At 43.1% G+C, this 19,517-nt stretch overlaps 1 long non-coding RNA gene across 1 annotated transcript; it reads left to right on the top strand.

Annotated features, from left to right (window-relative positions):
- The first annotated feature begins 5,586 nt into the window (after positions 1–5,586).
- LOC148853288 (uncharacterized) lies at positions 5,587–18,910 on the top strand. The gene is made up of 2 exons (XR_016112831.1): positions 5,587–5,900; positions 18,421–18,910. It is a non-coding gene; the product is annotated as an uncharacterized LOC148853288 (long non-coding RNA).
- Positions 18,911–19,517: the final 607 nt, after the last annotated feature.

The following is a 19,517-nucleotide window of genomic DNA, read 5'->3' as shown; positions in this document are numbered from 1 at the left end:
GGGAAGATATTGGTGCAGCCTTAATACCCTATCACGTAGTCAGTTTGAATAGATGTCTTCTGATTTACTTCAGGTTTAACTTTGACGACCTTAAACCAATGAGCACAGCATACAATTTTGAGAATAAAGCCAGAATATTGTGATTTATCTGCCATACAATTGCTACTCTATCTTGGATAGACACCATAACCTACTTAGGCCATGTTTGAGAGTGCTTAAAAATAAGTGTTTATTTTGGCCATTAAGCATTTATTGGTATTTGGGAAATAAGCCTGAAATAAGTGCTTATTTAAAAAATAAGGGCTTATATTTTAAACCCAAATTTTCAGCTTTTTTTTTAAAATGCTTATACAATAAGCAGTTATTCAATCTTTTCATCCAAAATTATCCCTAGTTGAATTTTAAAATACCACTTATAAAATTATCCCTAGTTGAATTTTATGAAAGCACTTTTGCGAAAGCATTTTTACAAAAACACTTTTATGAAAGTACTTTTATGAAAGCACTTTTACTTTCATAAAAGTATTTTTATGAAAGTGTTTTGTAAAAATGCTTTCATAAAAATACTCTCTTAAAACTGTTTTTCATAAAAGTGTTTTTATAAAAATGCTTTCATAAAAGTACATTCTTAAAATTGCTTTCAAATGATGTATTTTGAAATTTTGAAAGAAGATGAAAGACAAAATAGTCACAAATGCTTATTTAAGTGCTTATTAGAAAAAAAATACTACCAAACGTCCAATATAAAATAAGCATTTAAAAAAATTGGGTGCCAAATGCAAATAAGTGTTTATTTGAGTAAGCACTTGTTTTTAACTTAAGCACTCTTGAACATGGCCTTAGAACCTTATCATCGATGAAAGGATCATTAGTTTGCATTTTGCAAGACTTGGATGTTCGTTCTAGCTGACATTGTACCTATGGTTTTCAATTTACGTGCTCATAGATCAGCCTTTCCAAACTCGAATTAGAATCAAAGTCCATCGGAATTGGAATTGAAATGGTCTATTCATCCTACTTGTTTTGTTCAGATGGGTATTGGAATTAGCTAGAATCGATTCTCATTCCCGAGGGGGAGGAATGCCATTCCACCAGGAATGAGAATGGGATTTTGATTTTGCCCAATCAAACAGTTGGGTCTAATTCCAATTCCAAGCCTCTCTATTCCCACAAACCAAATGGACCTTCAAGGTGCAGTGTTGACATGAATTATATCTTTATGTAGAGTTTGACTATGAGGGGGGTATTAAACAGTGTATGCCCTTAGCTCTAATCAGATTAATGTACATTTTGACATTTATTGTAAATGAATAAAATACATAATTGATTCATGTTATTATAGTGTGTTTCTATGTAATACCCTTAAACTGGACACTTATGATACTCGTGTTAGTTTAGAATCTTCATAGTCGTTGGATAAACCTAGGGAGGTTTATCCTACCAAGGCCGACACTAATGTGTTGCCAAGTCAGTTGGGGTGGCTTGTCTCAGCTGCTAGGGTGAGACCTGAAGCATATGTCATGTGGGTTTACTTGAAACCCTGAACTGGACCATTTTTTAGTTATGCCCTGGACCTTGGAAACAGATGAGCAAAACTAGAAAGTTACACCTAACCCCTAGACTCGATTATAGTGTTGCACTAGGTGTTGGATTGGGTTGTCTTTGATATGCCAATCAGTGAGATCCTTAGAGGGGGTCAAAACCTAGGTATGTTGAAGCAGTCCGAGAATTCACTTGAATGGGTGATCATAGTGACAAGATCAACCCCTTTGTCGGACAAAGTGAATGATCAGGGAATGCACTATCTCTGATGGAAACCTAAACTACCGGCAGTTGATTTCAAACTTGTTGAGATTTGTTTTTGCAAAATATATTTATATAGAGATATACATATATATTATAGTTTCACAAAATATTTGCAAAAGGTTTTAATTCCCGGGATCCATGTGAGCAGAGAGTGAAACATTATACCTTGCAGTCGAGGAAGAGGTCCTCTCTTGTCGGGCAATATTTAATCATTATGGGTTGAGAGGTTAAGTGTAAGACCATTTAGGGCTTTTACCTGATGGGCTAATCTCACTTAAGTCCATAGTCCTTGGGGCTTCATAAGGTGGCTAGACCTAGAGACCATTTAGTGTAAATGTTGGGCCTACTAAGAGACCATACTGATGGACTTAGGGGTTCACTGTTTTCAGTAGTGAATTCGGCTAGGCTTTGTAACAGATGATAGGCTGAAACCATATGATTTTTGTAGAAATCAATGCTAAGATCCCACGCCATACAAAGAAAGCCAAGCTAGCCACCAAATTAAAGAGGAAGTGAGCATGATAACTTAATGGGCCTAAAGCCCAATTCGAACTAGCTTAGTGAGATTAATAAGAGATGGGCGAATTTGAGTTTAGATCTACTTCTAGATCAACAAGAGGATAAGATATGTCTTATCCACTTAGGAGTTTCAGATCTAAATAGAGATTTGGATCAAAGAACCCTCTCCTGATATGATTAGGAAGTTGATCCAAGAAGGGTTATAAATAAAGGGAGAAATCCTGTTAAACATTTTTGGCAAAGCCCAGATCTTCTCTCTGTTCTTGCTGCCCTACCCATTTCGATCTCCACATTCTTGGACTGGTCAAGAAAGGTTATTGATTCTGATTCTTGCTTGAAGAATTAGATCTGAAGTTGTGCTCACATCCCCAGTGTGATCCTTGTTGAAGGATTGCAATTCTTGTTGAAGAATTGCTTTGTTGATCTTGCCTCACCCTAAGCTGTATCATCTTTAGTGGAGGTGGGATTTGGTATCCTTTTTAGGCGTGAACACCTATGTTGAGAGCTACTTGCATGGATTATGTATTAGATATATCACTCCCTTAATCTTGGTTACAGACTTGGTCTGGTTTGTTTCAAGAACGAACCTTAACAAATGTAGTTTTTCTAAATTGGGGAATAGGATTCCTGAAAGAGAAAATTTTTTTTTTGAAATTTCGCCCAACCACCTAACATGGTTCGGCCATCCATATGATGGATCTCTCTTCCCTTCAGAGGGGGGTTAATTGGTCAAAGCTCTTCTGGTATTGTCTTTTTGGTGGCATGGGTGCCATAGATTTTTTTTTTTATCAATAATAGTAACTTTCTATTAATAATAAACATAATTAAATACAGGGGAAGATAAACTTTCTTCACTCACCCAGTTGGGTAGGAGCCTCCATAAAAGCAATAAAAGGAAATTACAACTTTGCCCAAAATAAAGAATCTTGAGCCACCCATTGCTTAGATAACCCATCTATAAGAGAGTTAGCGGATCTCTTCACACAGTTGTACTTCACTTCCATATCCTTTGTTAGCCACTTGTGAAGTTCCACAACCCTGCCTCAACCATCCTCTTGTAGCCATCCTACTACCACCTGCGAGTCATCTTCAACCACGAGTTTCCTTATATTCAACCATAGATTTTTCCTACTAACATTATTCATGCCAACAAAATATTTTCATCCATTATTGGAAGGATAGTCCATTGAGGGTGGACCTCGGTGCAATAGTAGGGTTACTCCATTATGACCTAGGTAACAAGGGCTAAGGGGTGCAAGTTGGTTGGATTGAGCCAAGTTTTAGCTTAACCTTGGCCCAATCCTAAAATTTAGGCTTAAAGCCCAAGCCTGGCAAAGGCCCAAGGTCAAGCTCAAACTATTCAATCTTGGCCCAACCCACACTAAAATTTTATGTATTCAAATTGAGCTTGTGTTTGAGTGAAGTTTAGGTTAGGCCTGCCCAAGTTGCACCCCTACCAAGGTTCAAATCTTGGAAACAACTTCTATATGTGCAAGGGTAAGGTTGAGTATATGTCCCTCCCAGACCCCGATTTTGCTTGCAAGAGCCTTGTGTGCACTAGGCTGCCCTTTTTATTGGAAGTACAACCCATTCTGGTTATCATTGAGACAACCAATGAGATGCATTTTCCTAGAACCTAAATAATCTCCTCCTAAACTACCTACCCCACTATCCCTCGCTTTCTCCAAAATTATCTCTAATTCCTATGTTTCTTCTAAATTATCTCTAATTCCTATTTATCTCCTAAATTATCCCTAATTCCTATTTATCTTCTCCCATACTTTTTATCTATATTAAATATTTTATAGATTATTTAAATATTTATTATAACTAGATTTTAAATAGTTAAAATAACAGAATTATGTAATAAGTTTAAAAAAAATCTTCAAAGTAGAAAAATAATTATAACATAATATTGAAATTATTAATAATTCAATGTATTACAAAATTAATAATGAAATTATGTAATAATAGTATAAAATATGATTTTATGGATAATTAAATTCAATAAATAATTAATATTTTAAAATTTAAATATTTTACATATTATTAAGTATTTAAATAACTAAATATTTTAAATAGCAAAATATTTAACATAACTAGATTTTAAATAGTTAAAATAAAGAAATTATGTAATATGTTTAAAACATCTGAAAAATAGAAAATTAATTATAACATAATATTGAAATTAATAATATTTGAATTTTTTACATAATATTGTAAATAACTAATTTCACTTATATCAAGTAATAATTCGAGAAAATAAATTTCAAAAAACTAATATTTATAAATAATATTTTTAAACTCTTAATTTGTATTTATTATATAATTATATATGCTAAAATTAATATTTATTGTATTTCATTAATATTTATTGTTTTTTGTGATAAGTGTATTTTCAATGATTATGTATAAATTTATTTTATTTTGTTATTTAATAGAAAACTTTCAATAATTATTGGAGATTAAACTACTATTATTGAATTTTTTAAATTTAATTTGTTGTACTTATTGTATTTTTGTTATAAATTATTGATTAATTAATATTTATTAAAGATTAAACTATTATTTGATATTATACTATTTATTGACTAAGTTAATATATTTTTAGTACTTATTGTATTTTTTTATTATCAATATATTTTCAATAATTGTGTATTTTTGCTATAAATTTTCAATAGTTATTGGAGATTAAACTATTGTTATTTATCAGAGATAAGACTATTAATTTAGCTAAAATTATGAGTGTTCATGAGTTGGTTCGGTACGGTTGTAGGCTATTTGGCCAATCAAATTGACCTAGTCGGGTTGGGGAGTTGGGAAACTGAGACCGATTGACCTTTCGTGAAAACTAACCCACTCAAGTTGTATCTGTTTTGGTCAATTTTCACAAAAGGTCTGTCGATTCAAAAGATTTAAACTTAAAATTTTAATTTAATTTTAAAAATTATAATACAATTATTAAAAGTAAATTTAAAAATTAGATTTAGAAAATAAAACATTTTAGACTAAGAAATATGAGAAATTTCTCACTTTTTCATATTAAAAATTATATTTAAAATATAAAAGAGTAAATTTTTTAAACTGATTTAGTTAATTGACTAAGTATTCGTGCTTGAAAACTTCCTAACACCACATCTGACAATTGACTAATATTTCCTTCGTCTTAGCATCCTTAATAGAAAGACTATAAAGACTATTTTACCCTTTATTCTTCCTCAAAATTTCAAAATAAAACAAGAAAGATCGAAAAGAAGCGTCGATTCATCAAAACCCTAACATCCCAAAAATGGCTAACTTTCCATCATCCTCCTCTTTAAGAAATTGACGCTATATATTACCTATGATACTTGAATCACCTGAAGTTTTGTCGGTGAAGATTGAAGAGGGATGCACCTGCGTCCAGTTTTTCTTCCGTCCCCTCTGTACCCGTTGGGCAAGAGCATTGGTAACTCCCAACCGTATTTGTGCAAATTGTTGATGGTGCGCAGTTATTCATGGTTCGATCCACGCATTCATCCATGTCTGCAACCGGTTTATTGTTTGCACCTCTCCAACTCTTCACAACTCTTTAGGTGAGATGGTTATTTAAGTCATGTTTACTGTTTTTTTTTGAAGAAAACAGGCCATTTAGGAAGAAATTAGTGTTCTGACTTTTAGAATTTTAATCAAAGAAATAGATCTGGATGGATCTAGCTCTATTCTCCATTATCCATTAAAGGTCCTCTTAGGATTCCATTAAACACGATTCCTTTTTTTTTCATAAGGAGAATAGAATTTACATCCATCCAACATAATTCCTTCTCCATTCTCCCCTGTTTTTGATATTAAACACAATAAATAAAAAAATATTTAACCGTTTTAAGAAGAAAATAGGAGAAGAGGTTAACAATTCCGGATTACAAAGCACTCCTTCCATCTTCCACCTTCGCCTCCTCCGCCCGTTGCCACCCAAAAGACGAAAAGGTACTCCTAGGATTCACGAAATCCATTTACATCCATCCAGCTTTCATCCAATGAGATCCCAACACCGGTTGTTGTGACTGGGTCTTTGTCAAATACAATGCGAATACGAATTGCATCACCCAACTGTTTATCGCTGTAACCACCATAGTCGGCCCCATCTCGACTGGCATAGGAGACCTCCAATACCATGGCGCCACTCACCATAGCTTTTGCTCCTCCGGTGGGGAGAGTATTTGCTGCAACTACTGCGAAGAGATCTGGGGGATGCGGAGAGGAGAAAGGGCTTCTGTATTGGATCCTCAGGGGCCCACAGAAGGACCAGCTGCTTGAGACCGACCCCAACCCTAAAGAATGTCAAGAAAAAGAACAACGACACCACGAGTTCGGGATGGAGGGGATCTATCGCAATTCCACCCAGGAAGTTTGGAAAGAGGGGTGGGAGGTGGAGGGTAAAATTGGATTTAGAAAAGTATATATCACGTGCGAATGAGTTTCGAAGGAATATTAAGAGACCTTGACGACAAGTGTAAAATTAGTCAATTGTGAGAAACAGGGATAACCTTAGTCAATTTTTAAATTGTAAGAATACACTAAGTCAATTAACTAAACTATAAGGATAGTTTAAGAAATTTACCCAATATAAAATATTAATATATATCCATGATTAGATCGTTCGAACTTGGTCGAATTAAAAATTTTTTGAATTAAATTCGACATAAAATACTAAAAAACTGATAAACTCGGGTCGAATTGATCGGGTTGGTGAAATTAATTATTGTTATTTTTGTATTATAAAAAATTTATTAAAAGTAGTATATAAAATATGAATAATTATTAATTATTTAAAAACTTAAAAATATAAAACAATTGTATACTCTTATGTGTTTCTATTATGATCATTTACTAGAACACACCTTATAGTTTTACATATTTACATAAACCTATCTTATAATTTTCATTTTACTAAAACATCCCATATATTTTATAATTTATTTACTTAATCAACATTTTATTAAGGAGTGTTTGTTTTTCCATTTGACCCATGATTTTTTATTCCAAAAATACCCTTAATACTTTTTTATACAAAAAATAAAATTGGCCAAATATAGCCAATAGAGTGATTGCCCGTGTCTTATTAAGGGAAAAATAATATTTTTATTTCTATTTTTTTATTAAATTCATTTAAATGAATATTATGATCAACACTGTCATTTTTCACTATCATCTAATGGAATATTGATTAAATCCATTGCAAAACACAAATGATGCTTTAGTAAAATGCTAACTATAAGGTAGATTTTAGTAAATCTATGAAACTATAAAATATTTTAGTAAATGACCCTTTCTATTATTTATCTTTCACTTGATAAATCCCATACATCGCACGAGTCCCCACTAGTATCATAATATAATGATGCATGATCAACCATTCCTCTAGCCCCACAAATTTTGTATTAAGGAGCTCTTTGTTATTTTTCTTCGTCAAAGCTTCCTAATGAAGGAAGATTTGGCCCAACCTCACAGTTATGCGATACATGGCAAAAGCAACAGCTCGGCACAAAAGCAAGCCTAAGGCGCGAGCACCAAGGGGAGAAACCAGCGGTCCGAACTCCCTACTAGGGGCCCGAACTCACCCTTGGCCCCAAACTAGAAAGTAATCTGAACTGGCCCGCCTTGCAACAATTCGGGATACACCTCGCCGAACTGGCCTGTCTTGTAACAGTTCGGAATACACCTCGCCGAACTGGCCTGCCTTGTAACAGTTCAGGATACACCTTGCCGAATTGGCCTGCCTTGTAACAGCTCGGGATACCCCTCGCCGAACTGATCGGCCCTATACATACCTCCGAACTCAAGACTTCGCCTCGCTCACCACTCTACCACATCACCTTCAGGGCACCAAAACCAAACAAACCGTACTATGCCTGACACTGAGGAAGTCCGTACCCGAGGGCGCCGCACCTGACTGACTTGGGATCTTATGCTTGATGGCCGCACTCTAAACGGCCACCTGCCACCGCCTCCGGGCACTGACATCTCCCATTAGAGAGACGGTTAGGCAGTGGCGGTTCTGTCCCAATAGAAAGGATGACGACCGAATTGACAGACGCAAGGGTAATCATACCCGACCTGACAAGGGCCTCGGAGCGAGTGCGCGAAGTGGTTATAAAAGGCCCCCTGCCCCCAACAAACAAGGTACGTGAACTTTGCGCTATCTGGTCTACACTTTGCCTTTGAGAGATTACTGACTTGAGCTTCGGAGTTATCATATTGGGTTCCCCCTGGAGTTCTCTCATCTTTCCCGTTTCAGGCTCCCCGATGCTCCAATTCAGAGGCGAATTCGTTGACAGCTAAGACCGACCAGATTGCGCTCCATCAATTGGTGCCGTCTATGGGAACACTTCTAAAAGCCTCCCTCTAAATCTCTTTTACCTACCCTTCTTTCAAAAACTCCAACACCCACTCCAACACCGAAATGGCCTCCTCCAGCAGTGTCGGACGTGGAACCGAAATAGCCACTACCGGAGAACAACTTCATGTTCCGGCGGTGTGCATTGGGCAGTTCACCATCCCCCTTTCAGTGGATGGGATCCCAAGTCTGAATGTGCCACAGGCGGTGGCACCTCTGAACACTCCCTCGTTGAACATTCCCCTTCCACTCCCCATCGAAACGAACTTCACGGAACCAACTGTTGTCCCACTAGCAGCCCGCCAAAACCAGCTAGATGACCTCATGCAATGCATGGGGGCAATGTAGGCCCAAATGCAATAATTCCAGCAGCACCAACTCCAGCAACACCAGGTGTTACACCACCTCTCCCAACACCATTATCAACAACAGTTCCCTCAGCTACCCTTGAACCAACCATTGCTTCCACCCCGGCACCCCGTTTCAAAGTCAATCAATGCCTCTCCTCAAAGTGGACGACCTCACCAAGAAGCTTCCCGACCACAAAACCCCCTAATAGTCAGGCCTTATCCCCGGGCCGTAAGCAAAGAAAGATCACCCCCGCCTTGCAGCTCACGGGTGGGTCAGGAAGCTCGCCCACGAAGCCACCCTGGCGCTCCAAGCCCGAGTTCCTGCTCACGGAGAACCACTTCAGCGCCTTAGTAGCAGGCCAACATTTCGGGCCCGTCGAGCTCGGCAACACGGAGGCCAGCAGCGCCAGCACTAGGCCCACTTAAAGAAGGCACCGACGAAGTCGCCGAACTGCTACTTGTGTGCTACCCGAGCTCAGAGGCTAGGAAGAAACGAGCTCGGGCGAGGTAAAAACCGTCCCCATTCTCTCAGTTCCTTCCCCCCTTTCAGCATAACTTTTGGCAGTCCCCTTGCCTAGAGATTTCAAACTCCCTTCTCTGGACAAGTATGATGGGTCCTTTGACCCCAACGACCACGTCGACCCGTTCCAGTCACAAATGCACCACACTAGGGCAAGCGAGTCGTGCATGTGCGTGGCCTTCACCACCACCTTCAGAGGGGTGGTCCACACCTGGTACCAGAACCTAGCTTTCGGGTCAATAAGAAGCTGGCCTCAGTTCGTGCAGATCTTCACTGTGCACTTTGTTACTAGCAAAAGGTGTCCCAGAACCGAGGAAAGTATCTTTGGGGTAATCCAAAGAGAGGGAGAACCCATCTGGAGCTATATCAAACGATTCAATGAAGCATGTTTGCAGATCCCTCGATTAGACCTCGCGGTACAGCTCACCGCGGCCAAAAGAGGGGTGACGCACAAAGAATTCAAGTGGCACATGGTGGCTAGCCAGCCAGTAACCGTGGCCGACTTCCTCAAGCTCGCGGACAAGTTTATGAGAACAGAGGAAGAGATCAACCAGAGAAACGAAGGCGGGGTTGAAAAAAGAAAAAGAGAAGGCAAGCCCTCCAACCCCAGTGACAAAAGAGGCCAGAACTGAGAGGCGAAGCCAAGCCAGCCGTCCCGAGCTCCCTTAGCAGTTTAGACGGATTACACGCCATTGAACACAAGGCGGATCGAGATCCTGATGATGATCAAGGATGCCCCTTACGTAAAGCGGCCACCTCGCCTGAAGAGCAACCCAACGAGAGGAACAAAAATTTATATTGTAGTTTTCATAAAGATCACGATCATAGCACCGAGCAATGTAATAATCTCCGCGACGAGATAGAATGACTCATCCGTCGCGGGTACTTAAGAAATTTTGTACATTATGACAATAGTAATAAAGCAGGTCGGCAAGGGAAACACGGGAAGGATGTCCCCGAGCCGAGCAACAGGCCGACCGAACCCTTACAGCGACCTCCCCCAGAAGAAAGGCTAGTACAGGGAACCATCCACGTGATAGTAGGCGGTTCGGTGGTGGCAGGATGCACTTCGGTGGCAGCAAGGACGTCAGTTCGCGAAGCAGCCCGAGGGGAGCAGAATCCTCCCAAGAGGCCAAAGAAGGAAGAACAATCTTTTTTACAAAAGACGACGCACGAGGTGTTCACTACCCCCACGACGACATGCTCGTCATAAAGCTAAGGATCAACGACTTCGAAGTCCGGCGCATACTAGTAGACTCAGGCAGTTCGGCGGACATCCTATTCAAATCGGCGTTCATCCAATTGCAGTTGCAGAAAAGTGAATTGAAACCCGCACACACTCCTCTGGTGGGCTTCAGTGGAGAGGAAGTCAGGCCCCTGGGGAAGATAACAGTACCTGTGGAAGTCGGCACATGGCCATACGCGGTAAGACTCACCCATGATTTTCTAGTGGTCGCGACCCCCTCCCCATACAACGCCATAATAGGGCGACCAATTACGCATATTCAGCGTGCTGTAGTCTCCACCTATTATCTGGCAATGAAGTTCCCAACGGACTTCGTTATGGGGGTAGCGCGGGGTGATCAACTTGAGTCCCGCAAATGCTATGTCGTCGCCCTAAAGGGAAAAACCAAGGTAGTCGGCGACCTCGAACTGGAGCGGCCTGTGGAGCAGGGCGAGGAACGAGCTTCGCCCACTGAGGAAACAGTCGCAGTCCCGACCTCGGCTACAGATCCGGCACGAACACTCCAGATCGGTGCCTCCGTCAAGGAGCCTTTGCAAACTGAATAGGTAAGTTTCTTACTCCAAAATTTAGATATTTTTGCATGGTCTGTGGCAGATATGCCCGGTATTGACCCTGGCCTTATAACTCACAAGCTTAACACTGACCCTATAGTCAGACCCATTAGACAGAAGAAATGCAACTTAGCCCCGAAGCGCTGGAGGGCGGTCGACGAAGAAGTCAAAAAGCTCCTCGCAGCGGACTTCATAAGGGAAGTTCATTACCCGAGCTGGGTAGCCAACCCAGTGCTGGTGAAAAAAGCCAACGGCAAGTGGCGCATGTGCGTCGACTACACCGACCTGAATCGAGCTTGCCTAAAAGACTGCTTCCCCTTGCCCCGAATTGACCACCTAGTGGACGCGACCTCGGGACATGAGCTGCTAAGCTTCCTGGACGCCTACTCAGGCTACAACCAGATCAAGATGGACCAGTCCGACCAAGAAAAAACCAGCTTCATTACCGAGTTCGGCCTGTACTGTTACAAGGTCATGCCCTTCGGGCTAAAGAATGCTGGTGCGACCTTTCAAAGACTTGTAAATAAATTTTTCGGCCTTTAATTGGCACGAAAATCGAATGTTATGTAGACAACATGGTTGTCAAAACACAGTTTTTGCGAGAATTAATAAAAGACTTGGATTCTGTTTTTCAAATTCTACGTCAATATAACATGAGACTAAACCCAAACAAGTGTCTTCGGTGTCACCTCAGGTAAGTTTTTAGGGTACATTGTCAACCGGCGATGTATTGAGGCCAACCCTGACAAAATAAAGGCCATCCTTGATATGAGACCACCTCGGAAAGTAAAAGAAGTTCAAAGGCTAAACGGCCGCATAGCCGCTCTGAGTCGTTTCATGTCCAAGTCGGCAGACCGCTGCCTGCCTTTCTTTAAGGCAATCAAAGGCAAAGGGTTCGAATGGACCCGAGATTGCCAGCTCGCGTTCGATGAGCTAAAGACTTACCTCGCCACCTTACCGACCTTAGCCAGACCCGAGGAGGGCGAGGTCTTAGAACTGTACCTCTCGGCGAGCGACGAGGTGGTCAGTTCGGTATTAGTAAAACAAGTAGACCGGGTCCAGCGGCCCGTCTATTATGTTAGTAAAATTCTGCAGGGAGCAGAGACGAGGTACCCGCAGATAGAGAAAATAGCCTACGCACTGGTGATATCAGCTCGGAAACTCTACCCGTACTTCCAAGCTCATACAGTCATCGTCTTAACCGACAAACCCCTAAGGCAAGTCTTGTTGAAGCCCGAGGTCTCCGGTAGGCTGACGAAGTGGGCCATCGAACTCAGCGAGTACGATCTCTAGTACAAACCACGGACCGCAATTAAAGCCCAAGCTTTGGCAGATTTTATCGTCGAGTGCACTTTCAGCCACGAAGCCCAACAGGTTGAGTCTGAGGTCCCCAGTTTGGGTGAACCCGGAACTCCCGAGCCAATAGAGTCTGAACCCGTGAAGTGGCAGCCAGTGTGGCATCTCTCCTGGTCAGGCGAAACGCGAACTGGGATGAGGAGCCCTGGATCCTTTACGTAGATGGTTCCTCGAACCAGCAAGGTAGCGGGGCTAGAATAATCTTATGCGGCACGGATGGCACAAAATTGGAATACGCACTACGCTTTGAGTTCGCGACATCTAACAACGAGGCAGAGTACGAAGCACTGATAGTCGGGCTGAAGTTAGTGCAAAAGGTAAGAGCAAAGCACTTGGTCATCTGCAGCGATTCCCAGCTCGTGGTCAACCAAGTCACGGGCGAGTATGAAGCGCGCGAGCTCTCTATGATCGCATACTTGGCGAAAGTAAAAGAGGCCCTGCTCAACTTCTAGTCACACTTCATCAGGCAAATCCCGAGGTCAGAGAACACTGAGGCCGACGCTCTATCCCAGCTAGCCAGCACAAGTCACAACATGAGAACCGTGAACATAGAGAATTTACCTCGGCCTAGTATTCTCAGGGGGGGCAGAGGAGGTCGCTCCCGTCCTCGAAGCAGAGCCGAGCTAGATCGACCCACTCACGAGCTTCTTGATAGACGGAACCCTCCTTGTAGAACGCAATGCGGCCAAGAGGATGCAGCGCCAGGCAGCCAAATACGTCATAATTGATGAACGGTTGTACTGACGGTCCTACACGCTCCCCTACTTGCGTTGCCTGCGACCTGTCAAAGCCAAGTTCGTACTCCGCGACACTCATGAAGGCCTATGCGGCGGACACCTGGGTGGCAGAGCACTCGCCCAAAAAGCACTTCGACAATGATACTACTGGCCAACGATGAAGGCAGAAGCAATCGAGCTCGTCAGAAAATGCGACAAATGCCAGAAGCAAGCCAATATCCACCATCAGCCTGCTTCCGACCTCAAATACCTCGCCAGCTCGTGGCTCTTTGCACAATGGGGCATCAACCTCTTGGGGCCATTCCCGCCAGCAACAGGAGGGAGAAAATTCCTAGTTGTGGCAGAGGATTACTTCACGAAGTGGATAGAAGCCGAACCTCTGGCAACAGTTACGGCCCGAAACATACAGAACTTCTTTTGGAAGAACATAGTATGTCATTTCGGGTTACCTCGGGTACTAATCTCCGACAATGGCAAGCAGTTCGAGGATATCAAGTTCCAAGAGTGGTGCCAGAGCATGGGGATTCGGCAGAACTTCACATCAGTCGCGCACCCGTAGGCAAACGGTCATACGGAAGTTATGAATATAGCCATCCTGCGCGGACTGAAAGCACGCTTAGATCGAGCTAAGGGATTGTGGGCCGAAGAGCTACCAAGCGTTTTATGGGCTCACCGAACTACAGAAAAAACCGCCATAAGAGAAACCCCCTTCAACCTCACCTACGGCACTGAAGCAGTGATCTTGGTAGAAATCGAAGTACCAACATTGCGACTAGAAACATACGACGATCGGACAAACGGAGACGAGTTACGGACCAACCTTGACCTACTGGACGAGGTAAGGGACCTCGCACACATCCGGACAGCAGCCTATCAGCAGCAAGTAGCTCGCTACTGCAATGCCAAAGTAAAGCAGCGAAGCTTCCGGGTCGACGACCTGGTCCTTTGTAAGATTATGGTGCCCGAACCCGGCGTATGTAAACTTGGACCAAACTGGGAAGGGCCCTATAAAGTAAAGAGAGAGCTCGGGGGGGCATACGAGCTCGAAACCTTATAAGGCAAACAAATACCTCGAGCATGGAACATTGTGAACTTAAGGCGATACTACCTATAAACCGCCAAGCGAAGTGGATGAAATCACTTCAAGGGCCTAAGGGCCATGATGCAGAGCCAAGAGGAACCTCGGTGTAAGCAAGCAAAGAAAAGTCGGGTATATTATTAGCTCGGCAAAAAAACCAGTTCGCTACAAAATCCTTAGCGCCAAAACAGGTCGTGTAAGTACAATAATCCGGACGAGAGTGGCATATTATCAGATCAACAAAGAATCAGTTCGGGAAAAAGAACACTCAGGCAAAAAGATTGTCTATTCCGTTGCAAGAAACAGGAGTACATTGGCCATCAGAAGGCACTTAAAAAAAATCTTTACATGCTCGGAGCTACTTCTTCGCCATCAGAAGGCACTTCAACAACATTCGAAGGCCCTGCCTCTCTTTCAGAATCTGGCTCGCCATCGGCAACATTAGCCATCTCCTGAGTTATACGCGAAGTGGATATGGCACTAACATCGATGTCGGGGTACGTGTTCTGGATCATCCACCGACTCAGTTTGAACCCCCTTCTGTAAGAATCCACCATCAGATCGTCAAAACGCGGAGAGATAATATAGTCTTCAACGGCCTTCTTCTTGGCGTCTTCAATGCCTTGGGAAAAAATCTGCGTTTTCTCCCTGATGTCCTCCTGAAGATATTCGACTTGATGCTGCAAGTCCAACTTCAAGTCCGCCATGTGTTTGACGACTACCCCCATGGCCTCGGCATCACGCTGAGACATTGTCTGCCTGGCCATGGCGACGCGAGCAGCTTCTTCGGCAGCATAAGCAGCCGCCTTAGCAGCTCGGGTATTCGCCTTGACGGCACAGAAAGCCTCTTCAGCAGCATGGGCGACAGCCTCAGTAGCTCGCGCCTGTCGCGAGCTCCTCTCCACTTGGGCTACTAAGGCGTGAATTGAAGAATTCACCTACCAAAAGAAACAAGTGAGCAACAACAGCAAAAGCAATAGAAAATGAAGGCAGACGAAATCTGACTTACCACCATAGCGTGTGTTACGGCGCGACAGGCGACCTGATTCAAAGGAAGATCGGTCCACGCCGCGATCTCCTCGGTGAAAGTAGCCTCCCTACTCTTCTGAAGAGCGTAGTTCGGCGTCAACACGCTCCTGAACTCCCCTTGAGCTCCCGAGCCCGAGGGCCCAGCTCGCGTATGAGCGGACCCAGAGTGAGCAAGAGCACTGGAGTATGCAGGAGCACCCGTATGAGTGGTCTCAGCGTAAGGCGCCCCGGTAGTTTCATGCATTGGCGGAGTCACCTCGGGCTCCCTGTGCAGATCCTCCGGCGTGTGGCTTGGAACTTGAGGCTCCTCATCCAGGGGCAGCTCGGTACGAGTTCGCCTGGCGATCCGCTTCCTCCTCTTCATGCCTTGGAACAGGCGCCCCCCACGAGTTGTCTTCGCATCCATCACAACTGTAGAAACGAGTTCGACATCAGAAAAAATGAAGGAACAAAGCAAGCAAGAAACCGTAGAACTAGAAACCTACCCGAACTCATACCAGCCGCAATAAGCTTGGCCTCTGTCAAGTACTCATGGCACTTCAGCCGAAGGCCCTTCACCGTCTCTTTGTCGAGAGTGACACCAGAATCAGGAGCAGCCTCACTCCACCCAGTCTGAAAGGGCCATCCTTGTGAACTTCGCACGCCGAAGTAGTCCCGCTTCCACGCCGAGACCTTATTAGGAAGATCGTGCAGAAGCTTAAAGCCCGGACGAGGAGAAAGGTAATATGCCCGTCTTCCCCCAAGAAGAGAATCCACTTGCCTCTTGAGCATGAAGATAGAAGAGAAAATCTCCAAGTCTAAAGGGAAGTTTTGTTCACAAAAGAGGGAGCCTGTCCCCACCAGGTTCCGAATAGAGTTCGGATGAAGCTGGCCAATGGTGACACCGAAGTGGTTTATGACTTCGACGAGAAGGGGGTGGAAAGGCAGTCGCAACCCCACAGCGAGCTGCTCTCAAAAAATCACGATCTCATCCAGACCGTGTTCCCAAGGAAAGTTACCCGAAAGAATGAAATACATATACCCCTCAGGCAGATTGTAAGACATAAGTATAGTTTGAAGCCCCTCGGGCGTCATAGTCGAGGGGCCAAACCTGTTTAGCATCCGACCCCAACGAGAGGTAGACGCCAAACTGCCCGAAGCGGCGCAGCCTACGGGTTCATAGTCATCATCGAGTTCCACCTCAGGATCACTAAGGCAGTCGGGGGATACAACTCGGTTTGTGGAACCTACGTCAGTCCTACTTGAAGAGTCGTCTGAGCTATCAAAGCTAGACATCGAGGAAAAGAGGTGGATTTAGGAAGGTACCCACCGAAAGAAAGTTTTGAAAGCTCCGGTGATGGGAACAAGCCAAAAACTTTGAAGGCTAAGTAACCAGCCTAGACGCGAGTTGAAAAACTTGGACGCGAGCTCAAGAGGCAAACCGCAGAAGTGACAAATCGACTGGGGTCCCCCACTATTTATAATTACAGTAACCAAGAACCGGCCGTGCAGATCAAAGACGATCTGACGACCCACATTCGTGCTGACCGCACGTCCCCTAAGGTCAAGACGTGATTGGCGCACATCTTTCCGAAAAGAACGAAACGTCAATGCATGTCTTTTTGAAACCGACGTCGCACCGGCGCACATCTTTCTGAAACTGACCACGCCGCACGTCTCCCTGCAACTGACAAAACCGCCAGCGCACGTCCCTTCAGAACGGCAGTGGCATGCTTTTTTCAAATTTAAATGACCCGCTGTCACGTCCTAGCGGCGCGAATTTTTGAAATTTAAACGCGCGCTGTCACGACCGTCAACATTTATGAGCAGTAGGCACATTTCCCGCCTTCTCGGAACCGAAGAACCCTGGCAAAAGCAACTCGCGCAGTCAAGATTCGAAGAACGGGACAAATCCACCTACCACCTCGCAAAACTCCTCGCACCAGGGCAAGACCCTTGGCGCGAGGAGTGGGGGGCAATTGAAGGAAGATTTGGCCCGACCTCACAGTTATGCGACACGTGGCAAAAGCAACAGCTCGACACAAAAGCAAGCCTAAGGCGCGAGCACCAAGGGGAGAAACCAACGGTCCGAACTCCCTACTAGGGGCCCGAACTCACCCTTGGCCCCAAACCAGAAAGTAATCCGAACTGGCCTGCCTTGCAACAGTTCGGGACATACTTCGCCAAACTGGCCCGCCTTGCAACAGTTCGGGATACACCTCGTCGAACTGGCCTGCCTTAACGGTTCAAGATACACCTCGCCGAACTGGCCTGCCTTGTAACAATTCGGAATACACCTCGCCGAACTAGCCTACCTTGTAACAGTTCGGAATACACCTCATCGAACTGTCCTGCCTTGTAACAATTCGAGATACACCTCGCCAAACTAACCGGCCCTATACATACCTCCAAACTCAAGACTTCGCCTCGCTCACCACTCCACCACATCACCTTCAGGGCACCAAAACCAAACAAACCGTACTATGCCTGACACTGGGGAAGTCCGTACCCGAGGGCGTCGCACCTGACTAACTTGGGATCTGACGCTTGACGACCACACTCTAAACGGCCACCTACCACCGCCTCCGAGCACCGCCATCTCCCGTTAGAGAGACGATTAGGCAGTGGTGGTTCTATCCCCGCAGAAAAGACAATGACCAAATTGACAGACGCAAGGGTAATCATACCCAACCTGACAAGGGCCTCGGAGCGAGTGCGCAAAGTGGTTATAAAAGGCCCCCTGCCCCCAACAAACAAGGTATGTGAACTTTGTGCTATCTAATTTACACTTTGCCTTTAAAAGATTACTGACTTGAGCTTCGAAGTTATCATACCGGGTTTCCCCTGGAGTTCTTTCATCTTTCCCGTTTCAGGCTCCCCGACGCTCCAACTTAGAGGCGAATTCGTTGATAGCTAAGACCGGCCAGATTGCGCTCCATCACTTCCCCATAACAGAACTACTGTATATTGCTGGTGATAACGTTGTATTAAGGAGTTCTTTGTTATTTTTCTTCGTCAAAGCTTCTCCATAACAAGACTACCGTATATTGCTCTCCAAGTAAAAACTTAACTTTTGGGATGGTCATAACGTTGGAATTTCCTAATTCGTTTCTATTGGAGATGTGGTTAGAGGTGAAACTGTAAAACGTGTCTAAACACTGGTTTTAGAAGGTTATTTGCCCTTCATTCAATAGATTGAATTTGTTTTTGAGTTATAAGTAAATTTGTTTTCAACATTTAGTTTGAAAAGATCACAAATACAAATACAAGGTTTAATAATATAATACACTTGTACTTGTGCAAGGGAATGTGCTATGCATGTGGACAAGGATAAAATCATATAATCAAATTTAACGTTTATGACATGCACCAAATGCCAATAGGAAGTCAAGCATCCGTTTTATAAGTACAGATATGTTGGTATTTGCACTCTTCGCAAGCTGAACTCAAGGCTAGGGGTGAACAAAAAAACTGAAAATCTGAACTGACCAAAAGCAAACAAAAAAATCAGTTAATTGAACCGATCGGTTCGGTATTTAAAAAAAAAATGAAGATATCAGTTCAATTTTGGTTAACCAATATGGAAAACCAGTAGTTAACTGAGAACCGACTGGTATACATATATTTTTATATATTTTATATATATTTAATATTTTTTATATATTATAAATTAATAAATATATATTATATATAAATATATACTTATAATATATGATATATTATTTATTACTTAAAATAAAATATTTTATATATTTATACACTTTTTATTATATATTTATATAATATATTTTGTAAAAATAAAAAATGATGAACCGAGCCAACAATTAACCAAACCGGTCAATCGGTTTTTAAAAAACCGATAGTACCAATTCGGTTACAAAAAAAAGACCCACGGTTCAATTAACCAAACCGTGAGCACCCCAACTCAAGACTCCATTTGGGAATAGTATAAATACAAATATGTTCATTA

The sequence above is a fragment of the Nelumbo lutea genome, chromosome 4, assembly GCF_056320005.1.
Source record: "Nelumbo lutea isolate HS-2025 chromosome 4, American lotus-T2T, whole genome shotgun sequence".
Classification (NCBI taxonomy): domain Eukaryota; kingdom Viridiplantae; phylum Streptophyta; class Magnoliopsida; order Proteales; family Nelumbonaceae; genus Nelumbo; species Nelumbo lutea.
This window is presented reverse-complemented; position numbering and strand designations above follow the sequence as displayed.